Consider the following 22,643-nt stretch of genomic DNA (forward strand, 5'->3'; position numbering starts at 1 on the left):
GGAGCCCATCTTTTTTGAGTTGATACCAATGATGAAAAAGGGAGAGAGTGCATGACGGCGTTTGTCTGGAACCATTGACACAAAAAGCACACAGATTACTCAGTACTGCAGCAATGGGCTTGAGTGAGACACAGGGAAATCTCATGTTCCCACCAGTGATTTCATCAGTGGTTTATCCCGTGGCCCCTCTAGCTTCTTCAGCCCTCTGGCTTGCCAAGTCTGTTCCTAGACGGATGAGGAGAGGGTTAGTTTGACACACTGTGACAAATGTTACATAAGTACCTGATGTTGACAGACATACTCTATCTTGATAGTCTTTCCCTTGCCCCCTTAAGAAAGTAGAAGGCTGTTCCTGTGGCTATGCCTGTAATCCCAGCACTTTGGGAGGCTGGGGTGAGAGGATCACTTACTCCTGGGAGTTTGAGACCTAGGCAACAAAGTAAGATCCCATCTGCGGAAAGAAAAAAAAAAAAATCAGCCTGGCCTGGCACGGTGGTACATGCCTGTGGTCCCAGCTACTTGACAGGCTGAAGTGGGAGGATCGCTTGAGCCCAGGAGGTTGAGGCTGCCGTAAGCCCTGATCATGCCACTGCACTCCAGCCTGGGCGACAGAGCAAGACCCTGTCTCAAAAAGAAAGCAGGAAATACTTAATTCCTATATTTCCTTTTATTCCTTTGAACGACACTGCCATCCCCAAGAGAAAAAGATAAGAAAATGGACAGATGATGAAATTAAAAGATGCCAGAAGCCACTTTGATAAGAAGTAGAAGCTCTGTACTTCTATACATAGATAATACTCTTATTTCACAGAGTGTGTTGGCTGAATTTTAAAAAAACTTTATCTTCCCCCATACAGAATAGTCTGTCTTATTTTAATGTGCAAAATTTCTTATTACTCCTCTTACTCACTGTTCCAAGTGTTTCTATAAAAGGACAAACATGATATCTCAAACTGAAGTCTACATCACCGACTTCCAAATTAGATTCTAATTATTTCTATCCTCTTTTGCTCTCATGTCTTACAACAAAAAAATACATTAATTGCAGACAGTCTCCGAGTCAGGCTCCTGCAATAGGGTTGGTGAATTAATGGATGTTTCTGCATCATTTAAAAAACGAACAGCACTAGTACAAATGCTCATTGTTTCTACAGCAGGGATTTTTGTGGGTAATCATTATCCGCCTGAGTCCAAAGACAGAGATATAATTACATTCTTCTCTGGGGAGTGGTCTGTTGAGAAAAACACTTTCAGCTTTGTTGCTGAGAAGCAGTATTAGGGCTGGAAAAAAAAAGAAATATCGATTATCCTGTGTTCTGGAAGGGAAGGACTGATGGTCTGAGAAGGAAGCATGTACACTGCAGGTTTCTGAGTAGAGAAATATTTCCTCTCGGTCCGCAGCTTTTCCTATGCATTCCAGACCATCCCTGGGTTGTGGTGCTGGGTAACCAAACAGGCCTATTTTTCACGGTACCCGAACAGCCACATATCAGCCCTCTAACTATAGGGCTGTCATTGTGCTGTCCACTCCAGGACGTCGGACCTTCCCACATCAGTCATGTGTTGTTTCCCATACGGTGGGTGGGTTTGGTTGCTTGGTAGGTGACAGCCGAATGACCAGAACCAAAGAGGATTGTTAACAAAGGGATTTTCTTACTTGCAACAGAGCAGAAGAACACCTGGGATAGCTCCCAAAGCAGTACCTCCCTGGACTGGGAGCTGGATCTGGTTTTTATAAGCAAAGGGTAATGAGGCATGATCTCACTGGATCCTGCCATGGGGTGACGCCACAGCTCAGTCTGATTGGATCCTGGATCTTGCCATGTTGTGTCCATTTCTTAATCCAGTCCCTCATCCTCAGCCTGAGCACTTAGGTTCCCCCTGTGATTCTCGGTTCATCTGGGCATGCCCAGGTCATGTGACCCGAGGGTCCAGGGCAGCTGAAAAACAATCCACAACTTTTGTTATATAAAAGGTGAATCAAATGGGTCTGGTGCTATAATGTGACTATGGAACCTGAAATGTAGCTACTTTGAATTGGAATGTGTTGTAAATGTAAAATACATTTTGGATTTCTAAGACTTAGTACAAAAAATATGTATGTAAACCATCTCATTAATTTTTACATTGATTACATGTTGAAATGAGAATATTTTGGATATATTTGGCTAAATAAAATATATAATTAAAATGAACTTCACCCATGTCTTTTTGCTTTTAAAACTGTGGCTACTAGAATTTTTTTTTTTTCCCTTTGAAACAAAGTCTCACTCTGTTGCCCAGGCTGGAGTACAGTGGCACAATCTCGGTTCATTGCAACCCCCACCTCCTAGAGTCTAGCGATTTTCCTGCCTCAGCCTCCCAAGTAGCTGGGACTACAGGTGCCCACCATCACGCCTGACTAATTTTTCTATTTTTAGTATAGACGGGGTTTCACCGTGTTGGCCAGGCTGGTCTTGAACTCCTGACCTCAAGTGATCCCCCTGCCCTGGCCTCCCAAAGTGCTGGGGTTACAGGCATGAGCCACTGTGTCTGGCCTGGAAAATTTTAAGCTAGATGTATTTCTATGGGAAAGCACTGCTCTAGAAATTCAGAAAAATAGAATAATTGCACGTCAGGGAGGAGGAAAACAGGAAAAAATAAGTATGCTGATTTTTCTTCCTCTTCTGGGTCCTGAGGGAATTAGAGAAGAAAAATATATCTTATATCTTAGAATTTTAGAGCTAGCAAAGCCATTAGAAATGATTGAGTCTGATATGTCTCAAAGCAGAGAACCTATCAGCTTCTGATGTAGAGGAGTCCTCAGAACTCAGCTTGAGAAGCTATGGTGGCATCCAGCGAACTTACTTTGCAGATGAGGGAACAAAGACTGAGGGAGTCTAAGAGGCATAAGGGCACCCTGCTAGTCAGTGGAGACCTACGACTAGAAACCAGGTCCTCCCTTAGCCTGCTCTCCTCTCTGGTACCCTGTGAAAATGTTTGCTTATTTCTCTTCTTAATAAGAATATCAAATAAGAATTTCATGCTTTATTTTTAAAAACATATCAGTACTGCGCATATAGAAAAGTAATATTATCCAAATAAATGTCAAGTTCAGTTCACTTCCTTTCACTCAACTGCCATGACACTTCCATATTTCCCTTTTATTCCAAATATTCTTAAGACTCCCCTTTGAGGCTTTATATTCTATTTTCTGCCACCTTGATGAGCCTTAAAAAAACCTCATTTGGATAGCTGCCGCTCTGGATCCAGACATGATTTGAGGGGATATTTCCTTTCCAGATTCCTCTCCTTTTCAAATTAATGTTTCCTCTTTAAAATATATACCCTCAAGCTATTCAAAGTCTTTTCTTCAGGATGCCTGTTAATAAAACGTGTCTTGTAACAACAGTGTCTATGGCCTCCCTGCAGCCAATTCAGCTCACTGAGAGGCAGCCCCCTATAGTACACTCTGATAAACTTCTTTAGTTTCCTTCTATTGTAGTACCATATTTCCTTTAAAAAAAATCAGCCAGGTGTGGAGGCTCACGCCTGTAATCCCAGCACTTTGGGAGGTCGAGGCAGGCAGATCACCTGAGGTCAGGAGTTCGAGACCAGCCTGGCCAACATGGCAAAACCCTATCTCTACTAAAAATACAAAAATTAGCCAGGCGTGGTGGTGGGCACCTGTAGTCCCAGCTACTTGGGAGGCTGAGACAGGAGAATTGCTTGATCCCGGGAGACGGAGGTTGCAGTGAGCTGAGATTGCACCACTATACTCCAGCCTGGGCAACACAGCGAGACTCCATTCTCACAAAAGAAAAGAAAAAGAAAAAGAAAGAACATTCTAGGAATGCTCCAGTTGTGTTTTTGCTGTATTTTTTGTCTTGCTTGGCGTAGATGAAGCCCTGTAGTGGATACCTGGCAGCCTTTGCCATAGTGTTTCCTTGGTCTAAGGGAGTTCAGCCTTGCACTCAAGTTCTTCACCCCAAGGCAATTGTGAAATTGACTTTAGTAATTAAACACAAAAGTTCTCTTTCATCTTTGTCTACTCTGAATGCTTTAGAATCATTTAATACAAATATTAGAACCGTCAGTGGTCTTTAAGATAATCTACTTAGCCCACCAGTACTTTCTCTTTGGAGTCTCTGTGATTGCTTTGCAGAGGAAAGCTATTATGAAGAAATAGTCTAACGAACTAATTCATGCCAGGTAAGTCTGTTTCTATTTATCTGGTGATGACTAATACTGGCATTCATCTGGCTGTTAAGTGTAACGATGTAAAATTATTATATTGTGTAACCAAAAGATGGCAGTACTCCCTCTTCCTGTTTGGTTTTAGGACAAAACGGAAAGGTCATTTTGTTCTTATTACATTTTTCCCTTTACTCACCACAAAATGAAAATAGTGAGTAAAAATTACATAAGCAAATAAATAAAATATATTCGCAACCTCTTTAGTACAACCCTAATTACTTGATATACCCATATCTACGCAAAAGAATGCAAGTCATTTTCTTTTCTTTTATTCACTTGGTTTACTTTTCTAACAGTAGATGTTTGCTTCTATTTAGAACATTTAAAACGATGACACCAGAAACCTCCATGATCTTTCCCAAAGGAGAGAGAACATGTAAGTTTCACTGAATGGTAGTTCATGTCCATACATGCCAAGAGAATATTGGACGAAAGCAAAATGCAGCAATAGTGGTAGTTTGTTTTCTGATCATTACATTTCCCAAAATTATTACTCCACTCACCCTACCCCATCTTTTCTGAGGCATCTGTATTGATTTATCCTTCAAGTTCCAGCAATATTTTTCTTTTATTTATTTCTTTTCTTGTGAGATAGGCCACTAGATAAGTAATATTCTATCTAGAACATTACAATTACACCTAGACCAAATCTCTGTTTAAATAGAAAACCATACAGTTTGGCATAGCCAATAAATAATTTGGCTCCTGATGGTGCTGAACTCCCTCAAAAATAATGATTCTAATTCATTCTCTTTCAGGTGGCTACATACAAAGCAAACTTGTGGGCATCTGTGTGGACACATTGTATGTTGTAGTCAGATGGGCTTGAATTCCTGCCTAGACCTTGCTAGGCACTGTGATTTGGAGTGAGTTGTGCAACTTTGGGCAAGTTTCTGCCTAAGAAAAATGGGGATAAAATACCTACTTCTCAGTCTTGTTTGGAGAATAAGGTGAAAATATATCTACACTGTGTTTAGCAAACAGTAGGCACTCTGTTAACCTAAGTCTACTTCTTTCCTATTAAGAAGACAAACATATAAATCCACTATTACTGTTGGCTGCTCAATGGAAGAAAATAAATAGGCTATATGTCTATAAATATTCTGTTCCTTTAGGAACAAATATAGCAGTAACTAACATTTACTGTATGCCAGGGCCTTTCTAAATGCCTTTACACAGATTAACTCCTTTTCCTCACAGCATCACCAAGAAAAGATGCTATCATCCCTATTTTACAGCAGGAGACTTGGAGTCACAGAGCTGTTAAGTCATTTGTCCGAGGTCACACAGCTAGATGAAAATCCTAGGATTCAAATCCAAGCAGACTGCCTCTGGAGTTTGGGTTCATAACCATTATGCCATTGCACATCTCTGAAACCACCTTTGTGAAAGTTCTAATAGTGAGAACACTATGGCAGTGAAAGAGATCTGACTTAACCAACTCCATCTTGCCTGTAACCTCCATTCCTGGGTGTGGGCCAAGCTAACTATGCGAGAAATCTATCCTTAAAGCAAGGATGATAGTAGCCCCTCCCCAAACTAAACGGCCTTTGTAAAACTAATGAAAGCCCACAAGGTTAGGGTTATGAGAAGAATCTGAGTTCTGCAAAGATGTAGGTATAGTTAAAGGATAACCAGCCATCGTTCTGGAGGTCACAAGATTTGTAACTTCTCCAATTACTCCTGTAAATAACATCTACTATTGTAGAACCTAAGATTGGCCTTTGGAGATATCTTTTCAGACTTCAGCTTTTCTGATGGCCAAGATGACTCCATTTGGACTTATGACTCAATGGGTCCTGTGGCCCCCACCCAGAAGCAGACTCAGGGCATGAGGACCATTTTCCACATCCCTGTGATTGCATCCCCAACCAATCAGCGGCACCCATTCCCTAGCCCCCTGCCCGCCAAACTATCTTGAAAAAATCCTAGCCCCTGAATGTTTGGAGAGGCTGATTTGAATAATAATAAAACTCTGGTCTCCTGTTGAGCTGGCCCTTTGTATATTGAACCCTTTGTCTATTGCAATTCCCTTGTCTTGCTAAATTGGCTTTATCTGGGCAGCAGGTGCGAAGAACCTGTTGGGCAGCTACAGCTCCAGTTTCCCTGCTAAAAAAGAAGAGGAAAAGTACACTGGAAGGATGTTTTTTCTCCTGATTTTTGGAGAATATGAGGGACCTTTATTGTTAAGATATTAACTCAGCAGAGAAAAAAGGGGAGTGGACAAACAAGAATATATCTAAAAATGGTGAGGGTAGCAAAGAATTATGTCAGAGCTATTGGGAATCCCAGTACTGGGAGATCTTCCATCCTGAAGCTGTGAGTTACCATGGATATTTCTCTTTGTTCATTAAGACATTGTAGGGACATTTAGTATTCTTCAGAAGCCTCAGCTCTCCATTTCTCCATGGGTGGTTATTAGTTCCATTAAAAGGTGAAGGCTTTCAGAGTGAATAAATTCTCCTTCCCTTACTGTCAGAGAATGAGCTTCTCGGGTATAAGATAACACGACATTGTTCCATATTCCATTCCCAACTCTGAGCTAAAGCTAGTGAAGGTGGTACACTTCCAAGGTCATTTAGACCCAAAACATTCATGGGGCCCTAGTATGCACAGTCACAGGTCATTGCTCTGCCCATTTTATTACTAACTTGAGGATATGAAGCCTACCATATTTCACCATATTCTGCCGCTGCCATCCAAAATGCCAATTTTCCTGGTCTTCCAGTCCCTCCTTTTCCCAGCCCCTATTCCTGTGCTTCCCCTTGTTGTCAACCTCCCGTCTTACACTTTCCACAGTGTTTGCTGGATTTCCTATTCCACTGTAAAATCATCCTAGCCTGCCATTTGACTTTTAGCATTAAAAAAATTGAAAAATGTTTAGTCAAATGTACTGAGTTATTTTCTCAGTCTTTCCTTCCATTGTTTTTATGCTTAAGAAGTTAGTAAACCATTTTTAAAATCTCCTTACCCATCTTACAGAATAGTTTCCCCACAACAGGTAGCTTGGGTGGTTTTAAGAGCCAGTAGAGACCAGAGTTGTGAAATTCACAATTCATATTTAAAGTTGATACTTAGGCACTTAAGTAGCTTTTAATATTTATATAGTAGGTCTAAATATTCATATCACTGGGTTTACATATTACATAGTAGGTCTAAATATTCGCATTTAACGAGAGCAAAACTCCATCTCAAAAAAAAAAAAAAAATCAGATCTCATGAGACTTACTCACTACCACAAGAACAGTATGGGGGGAACTGCCTATGATTCAATTATCTCCCACTGGGAGCTAATTGTATGCGAGCTACAGTTCAAGATGATATTTGGGTTGAGACACAGCCAAACCATATAATTCCACCCCTGTCCCCTCCCAAATCTCATGTCCTCACATCTCAAAACCAATCATGCCCTCCCAACAGTCCCCCAAAGTCTTAACTCATTTTAGCATTAATTCAAAAGTCCACAGTCCAAAATATCATCTGAGAAAAGGCAAGTCCCTTCTGCCCATGAATCTGTAAAATCAAAAGCAAGTTAGTTACTTCCTAGATACAATGGGGGTAAAGGCATTGATAAATACACCATACCAAATGGGAGAAATTGGCCAAAGTGAACGGGGTAAAGGCCCCATGCAAGTCTGAAATTCAGTGGGGCAGTCAAATCTTAAAGCTCTAAAATGATCTCCTTTGAATTCATGGCTCACATCCAGGTCACACTGATGCAAGAGGTGGGTTCCCATAGTCTTAGGCAGCTCTACCCCTGCAGTTATGCAGGGTACAGCCTCTCTGCCAGCTGCTTTCACAGGCTGGTGTTGAGTGTCTGTGACTTTTCCAGGCACATGGTGCAAGCTCTTGGTGGATCTACTATTCTGGGGTCTGGAGGATGGTGGTTCTCTCCTCACAGCTCCACTAGGCAGTGCTTCAGTGAGGACTCTGTGTGGGGGCTTCAACCCCACATTTCCCTTCTGTATGGCCCTAACAGAGGTTCTCCATGAGAGCCCCATTCCTGCAGCAAACTTCTGCCTGTATATCCAGGCATTTCCATAAATCCTCTGAAATCTAGGCAGAGGTTCCCAAACCTCCATTCTTGACTTCTATGCACCTGCAGGCTCAAAACCTTATGGAAGCTGCCAAGGCTTGGGGATTGCACCCTCTGAAGCCAAGGCCCAAGCTGTACCTTGGGCTCTTTTAGCCATGGTCAGAGTGACTGGGATGCAAATCCCTAGGCTGTACACAGCAGGGGGGCTCTTGACCTGGCCCCAGAAACCATTTTTTCCTCCTAGGCCTCTGGGTCTGTGATGGGGGCACTGCCGCACAGGTCTCTGACATGCCCTGGAGATATTTTCCCCATTATTCTGGAGATTAACATTCAGCTTCTTGTTACTTATGCAAATTTCTGCGACTGGCTTAAATGTTTCCTCAGAAAATAGGTTTTTCTTTTCTGTTGCATCATTAGGGTGCAGTTTTCAACCTTCTATGCTCTGTTTCCCTTTTAAAACTGAATGCTTTTAGCAGCACCCATGTCACCTCTTGAATGCTTTGCTGCTTAGAAATTTCTTCTGCTGGATACCATAAATCATCTCCCTCAAGTTCAAAGGTCCACAAATCTCTAGGGCAGGGGCAAAATGCCGCCAGTCTCTTTGCTAAAACATAGCAAGAGTCACCTTTACTCCAGTTCCCAACAAGTTCCTCATCTCCATCTGAGACCACCTCAGCCTGCATTTCATTGTCCATATCATTATCGGAATTTTGGTCAAAGCCATTCAGCAAGTCTCTAGGAAGTTCCAAACTTTCCCACATTTTTTTGTCTTCTTCTGAGCCCTCCAAACTGTTCCAACTTCTGCCTGTTATCCAGTTCCAACATTGCTTCCACATTTTTGGTTATCTTTATAGCAGCGCCCCACTGTACCAGTACTAATTTACTGTATTACTCCATTTTCACACTGCTGGTAAAGACATACCCAAGATGGGTAATTTATAAAGAAAAAGAATTTTAATGGCTCAGAGTTCCACATGGCTGGGAGGCCTCACAATCATGGTGGAAGGCAAAAGGCACATCTTACATGGTTGCTGACGAAAGAAAATGAGAGCCAAGCAAAAGGGGAAACCCTTTATATAAACATCAGATCTCGTGGGACTTATTCACTACCATGAGAACAGTATGAAGGAAACTGCCCCCATGATTCAATTATCTCCCACCAGGTCCCTTCCACAACACTTGGGAATTATGGGAGCTACAATTCAAGATGAGATTTGGGTGGGGACACAGCCTAACCATATCACCTATCATACATGCTCTTCTGGAAATTTGCCATTTCCTCATCAAGAGGTGGAATGTGTCACTACTGGAAGACAATTCTCCATGGATCCCTCACATTTCTGAATGTCTTGTGAGCATAAGTACTGGTGGCTTTTCTTCTGGATTATCTTTTCAAGGATCTTAGAAGATAGCATAGAGGACAGGGTTGTTTGCTGTCCAGTATAATAAAGATAATGCCTCACCCTGGGACAAAGGTCAGTTAGGTTTCCTTGCAGTTTAGGGTTCCTCAGATGTGATGCAAACCCACTGTATAACATATAGATGCATAACATCTGTTTGGATCCATGCAAGTTGCCCCTGTGGGACTTGGTGGGCAAGGGGAACTGACACAAACCTGAAGCTCCAGCTTCCTGTTATGCTATGAGTAATAAAGTCCTTTTTCTCTGACTCAGGAGTCTCGTGTCTTCTGCCGGCATCCATGAAATAGTAACAGGCTAACTTGTTAACTTGTACGATCAGTGCAAAATCTTAGACTCTTCCCACTTCTTGCAGTTCTGGTAATGAAAATGCGATTCAGAAAGAGTCATGTCTTTCTGGAAGGGGAATGAAAAAGGTCCCTGGTTAGGATAGGTGACGTGAGAATAATTCCTGGGATTTGATTGTGAATGCTCTTGCCCAAGTGTTGGTGGGTAGGGAGAAAGATCTCCCAGTTCTTAGCTCTTAATGAATGGTTTAGAGGCTATATGGCAAGAATTGAAACAAGTACCTTCCAAATGGTGCTTTAGTTGTCGCTCACTCTCCTCCAGGCAGGAGGAAGTGCTGGGTCACACACACCTTTCTAAGTGCACCGGGGAACTTAGGTGATGGGTGGAGGCTGGTCAAACTTTTATGGCTCTGTTGAATACAGACACGAAGGTGATTATCATACCCAGTTCTGTAGGGGGAAGGGCATAAGGATTCACCTGATGGGGTTTGGGCAGGGTTCTCACTGGAAAAAGAAACCTAACAGGAACTTGTGGATGGGGCACTTTGTACCAAGTCAGTGTACTGTTGTTGGACCCGGTTTGAGCTGAATTCTTTTCGGTGTCCTCGTGCACTCAGATAGACCGTACGGTTTGTGCATCTACCAGGTCAAAAGTACTAGGAAACCGGCAGACTTTTGAGGTCCTACAATCCTAGTGACCTCTTTGAGCTACAAGTCTCTGTGACTGATCGATTTTGCCAATTCAAATTTCTTACAAGGAGAATCAAAGGGAGACTAACCCTGAAGAGTTAGAAGAGCTCCATAATTTCCTGTGGGGTCAGCTGAGGCCTCTACTGCAAATAAATTGTAACTGGACTTCTCTGTCTGTCTAATCCTGCTTCCTCTTCCTTCTTACAAACGGTGTTCTCCAACAACCTCCCATGTAAAAATCTCAGCCTCAGGATGTGGGTTCAGCAGAGGAGGGTGGGACAGGTTGAGAGGTTGTGGGAGTGGTGAGGTGAGAGATCAGAGGAAACTGGACCTTCAGCATCAGGTGCATAACGGCAGTGTCTAAGTTCCTACCCACCATTCTTTACTGCTTCCATTCTGCAAATACTGGCCTTAGTTTCAATAACTGGGGAACAACACCTTCAAATTACAAACTTGAAGGAATCTCTGCCCAGGATTATATTTTAAGACACAAAAGGCCAGTCATTGGTTCATTGCCTGATAAATCACCATCTTCCATATGGCAGAATGGGAAGGAAGAGAACTGAGCTAAATTTTCAATTTTATTGAGTAAGGAGTTGGTTGTGGATAGAGAGGAACAGAGAGGAGGTTATAACTGAAGTTTCATGAAATTGAAATCAATGTTCTAGAAATATTTTGGACGCAACTTTAATGAGGGAGACGCCAACGAGGGCAACATAACCATGTGGCTGCTTTCCTTCACAGCAGGTGGCTGATCTTCCCTTGAGAGCCATCTAGCGATCATGTAGCTATTGCAGCAGTGATAGCCCTTCACAGCAGACTCCAAATAACAACACACTCCTCTGAATCTCATTCATTTTATTTTTAACATAGTGTTTTGTTTTGTTTCGTTTTTTGAGACAGAATCTCGCTTTGTCACCCAGGCTGGAATGTAGTGGTGTGATCTCGGCTCACTGAAACCTCCGCCTCCCAGGTTCAAGCGATTCTCCTGCCTCGGCGTCCTGAGTAGCTGGGATTACAGGCACGTGCCACCACGCCCGGCTAATTTTTTTGTATTTTTAGTAGAGATGGGGTTTCACCATGTTGGTCAGGCTGGTCTCGAACTCCTGACCTCAAGTGATCTGCCCACCTCAGTCTCCCAAAGTGCTAGGATTACAGGTGTAAGCCACTGTGCCTGGCCTTAGCATAGTGTTTTGAAATAAGCTTTTGAAGTAAAATATTCAGGGCTGGTAGCCTTAAAGCTCTTTCTTGTATCCTTTCTACATATGTAAAACCAATACTTCCATACTTGCAATTTGTATAGAATTTTTAAAAGAGGGCTTTATGTAGCCGTGGCCAAACAATTAGGTGAACATTATTTTGTCACAAATATTGAAAAGCTCCTCAACTGCTGGCACAATTGTAAAATTGGATCTCTATTGACACTTCAATGAAAAGACATAAATTTGTTTATTAAAGTGTTACATATCTTATTTCTCCCCCCATTATTAATACTTTTTCAATACTTTTTTTTTGGGCTTACTATTTTGCTTCAATAAATTATCTCAAGTCAGAAAGTGGAAGAAATTGAAATGATGCTACATCAAGGCAATTCGCTATCTAGTTCTTGTTCGGATAGGCAGATCCATAGTGAAGGTGCATTTAACTTTTCTAGTAGGGGACAATAATAGTAATGCAGTAATTACCGTTCATTGAGGACTTACTCTGTTTCAGGTACTTTGTTAAGTACTTTTATATAAAAATTTAGTTTAATCCTCAATTTAACTTTATTAGGCTGGTGTTAAATTTCCATTTTACACGTGCGAATTTAGCAGATACAGCATCTTTGCTAGGGTGATGTGAAAACGTTTATGTAACACAACATCTACCTAGTTTATGATCAGAGCTGCGTTTGTTTGCATTTTCTCTGGTGAGGAAGTGACCTACAGCGGTTTGGCATTTTAAGCAACAGATCTTTGAAGAGGGTGGATGTGTTTAGGGTTCAGATTGATGTTTTTCTCTCACTATAAGTATGTCAGATGCTTATTTCTTTGAACTAGAATTTAAAGTGAATACAAGTCAGCAGACATATATTTAGCACCCAGGGTTCCAGGCATGGGGCATACAATCCCAGGACGGTGCTTTACCCTATACCTTTTAGCTCTCACCCTCCTGATGGCCCATCCAGCCCCAGCCAGAAGTAACCACGAATCTACCTTCCGTGTCTATAGACTTGCTGAGTCTGGACATGTATATAAATGGAATTGTATAATGTGTGGTATTTTGTGTCTGGCTTTGTTCACTTGGAATAATGTTTTCAAGGTTGGTCCATGTCATAGAGTGTATCAACATTTCATCCTTTTTTATGGCAGACAGTTACGACTATACTACATTTTGTCTATTCATCTGTCTGTGGTTGGACATTCGGGTTTCAACCTTTAGGCTGAATAGTGTATTTAAAAACATTTATGTACTGGTTCTTGTATAGACATATGTTTCCATTTCTCTTGGGTATCTATCTAGGAGTGGACTTGCTGGGTCATATGCTAACTCTATCTTTAATTTTTTTTTTTTTTTTGAGACAGAGCCCTACTCTGTTGCCCAAACTGGAGTGCAGTGGGACGATCTCAGTTCACTGAAGCCTCCACCTCCTGGGCTCAAGTGATCCTCCCACCTCAACCTCCCAACTAGCTGGTACAAAAGGTGTGTGCCACCACAGCTAATTTTTGTATTTTTTGTAGATACGGGGTCTTACCATGTTGCCCAGGCTGGTCTCAAAATCCTGGGGTCAAGCCATCCACCGGGCTCAGCCTCCTAAAGTTCTAGGATTACAGGTGGGAGCCACCATGCCCGGCTCTTTAATTTTTTGAGGAACTGCCAAACTGTCTTCCACAATAGCTGCACCATTTTACATTTTCACCAGCAACATATGAGGGTTCTAATTTCTCTATAACCTTGCCAACATTTGTTATTTTCTTTTCTTTTTTCTTTTTTCTTTTTTTTTTTTGAGACGGAGTCCTGCTCTGTCACCCAGGCTGGAGTGCAGTGGTGCCATCTCAGCTCACTGCAAGCTCTGCCTCCCGGGTTCACCTAGTTCTCCAGCCTCAGCCTCCCGAATAGGTGGGACTACAGGCGCCCGCCACCACGCCCAGCTAATTTTTTTGTATTTTTAGTAGAGATGGGTTTTCACCGTGTTAGCCAGGATGGTCTCCATCTCCTGACCTTGTGATCCGCCTGCCTCGACCTCCCAAAGTGTTAGGATTACAGGCACGAGCCACCATGCCCGGCCAACATTTGCTATTTTCACTTTTTAAATTCTAGCCATCCTAGTGGGTGTGAAGTGGTATCTCATGGTTTTGATCTGCATTTCTCTTATGGCAAATTATGTTGAACATCTTTTCATGGGCTTTGCACATTTTTAAATCAGGATTTTTGTTTTGTTTTGTTTTGCGGTTGAGTTGTAGGAGTTCTGATATATTCCGGATATTAACTCCTCATAAGATAGATAATTTGCCAGTGTTTTCTGTCTTTCCATGGGTTATCTCTTCAGTCTGTTGTGTCCTTGAATGCATAGAAGTTTTAAATTTTGATGTAGTTTAATATATCTATTTTGTTGTTGTTGCTATTGTCTATGTTTTTTGGCAAGAAAGTATTGTTAAATCCAATATCATGAAAATTTTACCTATATTTTCTTCTAAGAATTTTACAGTTTTAGGTCTTAAATTTAGGTTTTGGGTCCATTTTGAATTAATTTTTCTAAGTGACATGAGGTAAGGGTCCAACTTCATTATTTTGCGTTTGGATATCCAGTTATTCCCAAGATTATTTGTTGACATACCATTCTTTCCCCCATTGAATAATCTTGGCACCTTTGTTAAAATTCAATTGACCATTCATGTATGGGTTTATTTCTGATCTCTATTCTATTTCATTAGTCTATATGTCTATCTTTGTGTCAGTACCACACCGTCTTGGTTATTATTGCTTTGTAGTAAGTTTTGAAATCAGGAAGTGTGTCTTCCAACTTTGTTCTTCTTCTTCAAGGTTGTTTTGGCTAGTTGGGGTCTCTTGCATATCATATGAGTTTGACGTATTCTTATTCTCCCCTGCAGTGACATTCCTACTGGTCCAATTTGGTCAAGAGAGCTCTTTGCCAGAGCCACAAGGATACTGCTCTTTTAGTTCACACTCATGTGCTACAGTCATTCTGCAAATACAGCACCCAAGCCTGAGTCACCTCCCTCAGGCCCTTCAAGAAAGAGTCCTTTGTGTTCTTTCTTGCTAACATTTATCATTTGGAATGCCTTTAACCTATTAGAGCTGTTCTAACATTGAACTCAAAAGAGAAAGGCCCAGAACCTTTCCTCCCAGGAGACTCCATAGTCTGTATGCAAATGTATCCACTGCCACCCCAGTGTCAAACTTGTTAGATAAGTTGGTCTAATGCAAAGGCACAGAAGTCACCAAAGTGATTTTGTCTATAATAGTAAACATTTTCTCTAGAGTGACTTACAGCCTTCACCTCTAAAAGGAGATACAGGCCAGGTGTGGTGGCTCACACCTGTAATCCCAACACTTCAGGAGGTGAAGTCGGGTGGATCACGAGGTCGAGATCGAGACCGTCCTGGCCAACATGGTGAAACCCCGTCTCTAATACATGGGGACATGCACCTGTAGTCTCAGCTACTTGAGAGGCTGAGGCAGGAGAATCTCTTGAACCTGGGAGGCAGATGTTGCAGTGAGCCGAGATCGCACCACTGCACTCCAGCCTGGCAACAGAGTGAGACTCCATCTCAAAAAAAAAAAAGGGAGATACAACTAACATCATTTGTAAGATTGGCTGTGTCAGCACCTTGCTACAAAGGAGCGAATCCTCCCATTCCAGAGCAAAGCATAACTTTTGTTTTAAGTCCTTCATTAAAGAGGAAACTTAATAGGGTTCCTCCGGCTTTGTGCTAGAGCAGTGGTCCCCAACCTTTTTGGCACCAGGGACCCGTTTTATGGAAGACAATTTTTTCCATGGACAGGGGTTGGGGGATGGTTTCAGCATGGTTCAAGTGCATTACATTTATTGTGCATTTCATTCCTATTATTATTACATTGTAGTACATAATGAAATAATTATACAACTCACTGTAATGTAGAATCAGTGAGAGTCCTGAGCTTGTTTTCCTGCAATTAGGCGGTCCCATCTGGGGGTGATGGGAGACAGTGACAGATCATCAAGCATTAGATTCTCATAAGGAGCATGCAAGCTAGATCCCTCGAATGTGCAGTTCACAATAGGGTTTGTGCTCCTATGAGAATCTAATGCTGCCACTGCTCTTATGACCGGAGGCGGGGCTCAGGTGGTAATGCAAACAATGGGGAGTGGCTAGAAATACAGAGGAAGCCTCACTCACTCGTTTGCCCGCTGCTCATCTCCTGCTGTGCAGCCCAGTTCCTAACAGGTCACCGGCCACTACCAGTCCATGGCCTGGGGATTAGGGACTCCTGTGCTAGCGGAAGGAGGAAGAGAGGGTAGGAGGCAGCTGTGATTCCATGAGGGGGCAGAATGACTGCATCCCCAGGTCTCTTACTAAGGATCTCAGATTTCACAGAATCTTGGGAGTGTTTAGTGGCAGGCAACCTTAGGAATCATCTCATCCATAGTCTCTCCATGTGACACTTTTCACAAACGTGTGCTTCCTTTTGAGAGGCTGTGAACTTTTTCTGGAGCTGAAACTGTGTCTCCCTATAATCCATATTGGATTGTCTAGACAACACAGACCGGGGCAAGAGAAGGTAGGCTTAGTGAGGATAATAGCTAATACCTAATGACTGCCTATTAATGCTAAGCACCATGCTATGCATTTTAAATAGTTTTTCCTTCTAATGCAACAAAATCTTACCGGTAAGTCCAGTACTATGATTCTTGTCTGGATTTTACAGCTGAAGCTGTTTCCAAAGGTCACCTAATAAGTTTTGGCACTTGTCTTCACCTTTATGAAGTCTCTGTGATGGTGGCTAGAGTTCCTGCTCTTACCCCAAGGGATACGGTCTCTTAGGACACTGGGACGCTCAGATTGCTCCTGGGATAGGTGTCCAAAAGGAGGAAAGGACCTGAAACTTTTTTGCTTCCTCTCCCAGTTTTGCCTGGGACTTGATCTGAGGTTGTGGCTGCCTTTGGATTTCCTGATTTACCAAATGCCAAAAGATGAGGATTAAAGATAAACAAAATCCCCAGGTGAGTGGAGCCAGTAGCTTCATAGACTTGAAATTTCAGAGCTCTAGAGAGGAGAACCACCTTCATGCTGAAGTTCCTTTTGGTCCTGGCGATACTGCTATTTGTGCTGAGATCTGCACCAATGCAACGAAGATTTTTAAAGTCTCACGTGAGGCTGAGTACAGTGGCTCACACCTGTAATTCAAGCACTTTGGGAGTCCGAGGCGGGTGGATCACTTGCGTCCAGGAGTTTGAGACCAGCCTGGGCAATGTGACAAAACCCCATGTCTACGAAACATACAAAAATGTGCTGGGCAAGGTGGTGCAATGCCTGTGGTCCCAGCTACTCAGAACGCTGAGGTGGAAGGATTGCTTGAACCTGGGAGGTTGAGGCGGCAGTGAGCCGTAATCATACTACTGCACTCCAGCCTGGGTGACAGTGAGACCTTGTCTCAAAAAAAAAAAAGTCTCAGGTGAAATATCCAGATAGGGAGGTAAAAACAACCATTGTTCCATGATAGTCTAAGCTGTGCTATTTTCCAGGCATGATTTTCTGTGTGCGTGTTGTCTGCCCTTTCCCGATAGATGTATTTGAATCCTTGCCCCTTTCTCTGTGTTACTTTTCTTCCCTGCGGTGTTTGTCTATAACTGGTCTTTGTTGTTTGTTTGTTTTTTGAGACAGAGTCTTGCTCTGTCGCCCAGGCTGGAGTGCAGTGGCGTAATCTTGGTTCGCTGCAACCTCTGCCTCCCAGGTTCAAGCGATTCTTCTGCCTCAGCCTCCCAAGTAGCTGGGATTACAGGCGTATGCCACCACACCTGGCTGATTTTTGTATTTTTAGCAGAGACGAGGTTTCACCATGTTGGCCAGGTTGGTCTCGAACACCTGACCTCAGGTGATCTGCTCAACTCGGCCTCCCAAAGTGCTGGGATTACAGATGTGAGCCACTGTGCCCGGCACCTCTATAACTGGTCTTAATATAAAAATAAAACATATTTTAATGTATATAATCATTTACTATGTATATATTTATTGTTATTAATATAAAAGGCAAGCATGTAGAAGATTTTAAACTTTTTCTTTTAAAAATAAAATTTCTTTTTAAAAAGAAGCAGAAAAACAAAACCAGGTGGCTTGTAACTTTTTCTCTTTCTCTTCCTGTGGATTAATAATTCTTGATTTAGAAAAACGTTCTGCAGCCCTACTTTAAGAGACAATTAGGCCTGAGTTGTTTTCTTCCTTCACGTCATACCTGAGAGAAGCACTGAGGGGGAGATTGTTAGTACCTGTTAATTAGCCTCAATATTTAGAATAATATTTTTTTTGTTTGTTTTTTTCAGATGGAGTCTTGCTCTGTTGCCCAGGCTGGAGTGCAGTGGTGTGATCTTGACTCACTGCAACCTCCACCTCCGGGGTTTAGGTGATTCTCCTGCCTCAGCCTCCCGAGCAGCTGGGATTACAGACACTCGCCACCTTGCCCGGCTAATTTTTGTATTTTTATTAGAGACAGAGTTTCACCATGTTGGCTAGGCTGGTCTCAAACTCCTGACCTCAAGTGTTCTGTCCGCCTCGGCCTCCCAAAGTGCTGAGATTATAGGTGTGAGCCTCTGTGCCCAGAAGAATAACTCTTAAACAGAATATCTGAAAACAAAACCGCCAGATACTGAAAAAGCTTTTAAATATTCAAACTTGAGGAGTCTACAACTCTACTTAGTTGGTGATTAAGAGAAAAAAATAACCATTTAAAAAATATTTAGGAATGTGCATTATTCAATTTTATTAATATATTAATAGCTGTTCTATCAGATTTAGCTCCTACATAGAATAAATTATATATTTTATTCTGAGTGTTTCCCTGCTTAACACTCAGTATTGAGACTTTTCCTATGGAATTTGGAATAAAAAGTCTAGAACATTTGGATGTACATAAATGTTGCTTCCAAGTAGTTTGAAGTGTATCCTACCCTGTTTTCTGTCTGTGTCATTTAAAAAAAAATTATGTTTATTTTACTGTGGTAAGAATACCTAACAAGAGACCTACCATTTTAAGAGTTCTTTTTTTTTTTGAGATGGAGTCTCGCTCTGTCACCAAGCTGGAGTGCAGTGGCACGATCTTGGCTCACTGCAAGCTCCGCCTCCTGGGTTCAAGTGATTCTCTTGCCGCAGCCTCCGAGTAGCTGGTACTACAGGCACGCACCACCACGCCCAGCTAATTTTTGTATTTTTATTAGAGACAGGGTTTCACCATGTTGGCCAGGATGGTCTCGATCTCTTGACCTAGTGATTCGCCCGCCTCGGCCTCCCAAAGTGCTGGGATTACAGGCATGAGCCACCGCGCCCGGCCAGTTTTTTCTTTTACTGTGGTGTCTGTCTCATTTTGGCATCAGGATAATGCTGGCTTCACAAAATGAGTTTGGAAGTGTTTTCTATCGTCCATCATTTTGTTGTTAACTTTTCTAATTTAGTATATACAAGAAGAACAATGCAAAAATCGTGTTGATACTGAAAGTTACTAAGTAAAACATGCTAAAATGGCACCTGGGTACTGTTGCCATGGGGACAGGCAAGGAGAAGAATGAATGCAGCTTGAATTCTTAGAAAGACAATATGTGAGTTGCTCTTCAGTAAACTTGTGATGAAAATATCTTAAATGTGGGCACTTGGTTGCTATTTTTTAACAAAAACAAACAAAAAGTGGCAGCAGCATTAACAAGGGCAAAGAACATCACCAAAATCCTAAATCAAATAACTTCAGCTCAGTTGAGCTTTGATTTGTGTGTGCTTGTTCCTTATGATAATTACCTAAGTTCCTCTGCAAAGCAGTGAGCCTGGGAGGCATGACATCTAACATGGGTGCAAATTAAACCCTCACTCCCACCCCAGCCTCCTCAGCCTCTATCTCTGAAGAAAATATGGGATTTACCTAACGTCTATTCAAATAGTGTATATTGAACTAGAAGACAAAAAAGGGATTTTGCATGTTAAGCTGCAGCTGGCATAAGAAACACATTCATTCTATCAGAAAATTGGGTAATCTGGATTATAGTCCTGGCTTTGGCACTGCCATTGGCACAGCAATGTATTTCAGTGTGTGTGTGTGAGGGGCAATTTATAAGTATCTGCAGTTCTCAGCCTCCAGCTTCCAAGGAGGAAGGGTGCTTTGTACAGACTGGAGTTGTATTATGCATATCCCTGAAAGGATGAAGTTGAGAGAGTTGGATGGAGCCGAAAAAGGCCAAAACAATTTACATTTGAAAGAAACAAATACAATATTCCTCAGAGAGGAATGGTTCTGAACAGATGAAAGGAGGAGTGAAAACAGAAACCCAATGAAGCTGATTTGGAGAGATGGAAAAGTATAGGGAAGAAAGGATTTTTCTTCTCTTTTCTTTTTTTTTTTTGCGACAGGGGCTTGCTCTGTTGCCCAGGCTGGAGTGCAGTGACATGATCTCAGCTCACTGTATCCTCCGCCTTCTGGGCTCAAGTGATCCTTCCACCTCAGACTCCTGAGTAGCTGGGATTACAGGCGCAGGCCACTAGGCCTGGCTAATTTTTGCATTTTTTATAGAGACAGGGTTTCGTCGTGTTGCCCAGGCTGGTCTCAAACTCCTGGGCTCAAACCTACTCTCACCTTGGCCTCTGAAAGTGCTGGGATTACAGGCATGAGCCACTGCTCCTGGTGGAGAATTTCTTTAAGTTTACATACACTGGAATGCACCCATTATAAATGTACTATCTGATGAGTTTTGACAATCATACTTTTAAACAAAATTATGGGAGGCTGTTGTTTTAGGCTGAGCTCCTGTGCTAGGCCCCAACAGATCAGACCAAACCAAAATAGAGTCACTTATGCTAAATGCCACATAATCAAACTGAAACTTCAAGGAAGCAAGCGGATAGATCCCCAGACAGACCCGTTTTTTGAGAACAGGAGATTCCAGTCTACCTGAGTCAGCATAATAAGGAAGTTCCTCTGCTTTAACTTTCAGGAAAAAAAAGGAACCTGATATTAATCAGTGCTATTGTTCTGTTTCCTTGTTTTCGTCTCACAAACCCCAGTGTTCTGCCTTAGCTTGGTGGGAGTTCTCATCATATTTTGTAGAACGGAGGCTGTCCCAATTCACAAGTCTTGAGCAAAGCTAAACAGATCTATAACCAAATGTGTGGTAATTTTGTCTGTTGACAGTATACAGCTACGTGACTACTACTGTGATTAACATGAGCATTTCTGTCACTCCACAAAAGTTCCCTTCTGCCCAGTCTTCTTTCTGTTACTAAAGATTAGATTTGTCTTTTCTCATTTCATATTAATAGAATCATACAGTATGTACTATTTTGTGGTTTCTTTTGCTCATTGCAATATTTTTGAGATTCATCTAGGTATCAGTAATTTGGTTCTTTTTATTGCTGATGTGTTTATTGCAGGGACATATACAACTTTTTATTCAACTACTGATAAACATTTGAGTTGTTTTCTGTTTGGGACTATTATGGCTGATGCTATTATCATTAGTATACAGATTCTTGGACATCAATTTTTATTTCTTTTAAAGAAAATACTTAAAACTGCAATAGGGCTGGGCGCAGTGGCTCACAGCTGTAATCCTAGCACTTTGGGAGGCTGAGGCGGGTGGATCACCTGAGGTCAGGAGTTCGAGACCAGCCTGGCCAACAAAATGAAACCCCGTCTCTACTAAAAATACAAAAAATTACCTGGACATGGCGGTGGGTGCCTGTAGTCCCAGCTGCTTGGGAGGCTGAGGCAGGCGAATTGCTTGAACCTGGGAGGCGCAGGTTGCAGTGAGCTGAGACTGTACTCCAGAGTGAAACGCTGTCTCAAAAAAACAAAACAAAACAAAACAAAACTGCAATACCTAGGTTAGATGGTAAGTGTATGTTTGACTTTATAAGAAATTGCCAAGCTATTTTCCTGAGTGGTTATACTGCTTTACATACTCCCCAGCAATGTATAAAAGTTTTGATTGCCTTAAAGCCTCTTCAACAGTTGGTATTTTCAAGCTTCTTTTTGTTGTTGTTGTTTTGTGAGATGGAGTCTTGCTCTGTTGCCCAGGCTGGAGGGCAGTGTCGCAATCTTGGCTGACTGCAACCTCTGCCTCTTGGGTTCAAGTGATTCTCCTGCCTCTGCCTCCCAAGTAGCTGGGACTACAGGTGCACACCACCATGCCTGGCTAATTTTTATATTTTTAGTACAGATGGGGTTTCACCATTTTGGCTAGGCTGGTCTCAAACTCCTGACCTCAAGTGATCGGCCTGCCTCAGCCTCCCAAAGTACTGGAATTACAGGCATGAGCTACCGCACCCGGCCCTCAAGCTTCTAATTTTAGACATTCCAGTGAGTGTATAGAGGTATCTCCCATGGTTTCAATTTGCTTTCCTAAGGACTAATGACTTTGTGCACCACTTCCTGTGCTTATTTGATATTTGTATAGCTTCTTTGTTGAAATGTTGTTTTACCCATTTTAAATTTGGTTATTATTTTATTATTAAGTTGTAAGAATTATTCATATATTTTCAATATTAGTCTGTCAGATACTACAAATATTTCCTCTCAGTCTGTGGCTGGCTTTTGCATTTTCTTATTTGCATTTTTTAAAGAGCAGAAAAATTTAATTTTGAAGTCTATTGGTCATTTTTTTTCTTTAATGATCTATGTTTTGGTGTCTTTTTGTCTATTGATGAGACAGAATCTCACTCTGTTGCCCAGGCTGGAGTGCAGTGGTGCAATCACTGCTTACTACAGCCTTGACTTCCTGGGCTTAAGCCATTTTCCTGT

This window comes from Papio anubis, chromosome 19 (assembly GCF_008728515.1).
Source record: "Papio anubis isolate 15944 chromosome 19, Panubis1.0, whole genome shotgun sequence".
Classification (NCBI taxonomy): Eukaryota; Metazoa; Chordata; class Mammalia; order Primates; family Cercopithecidae; genus Papio; species Papio anubis.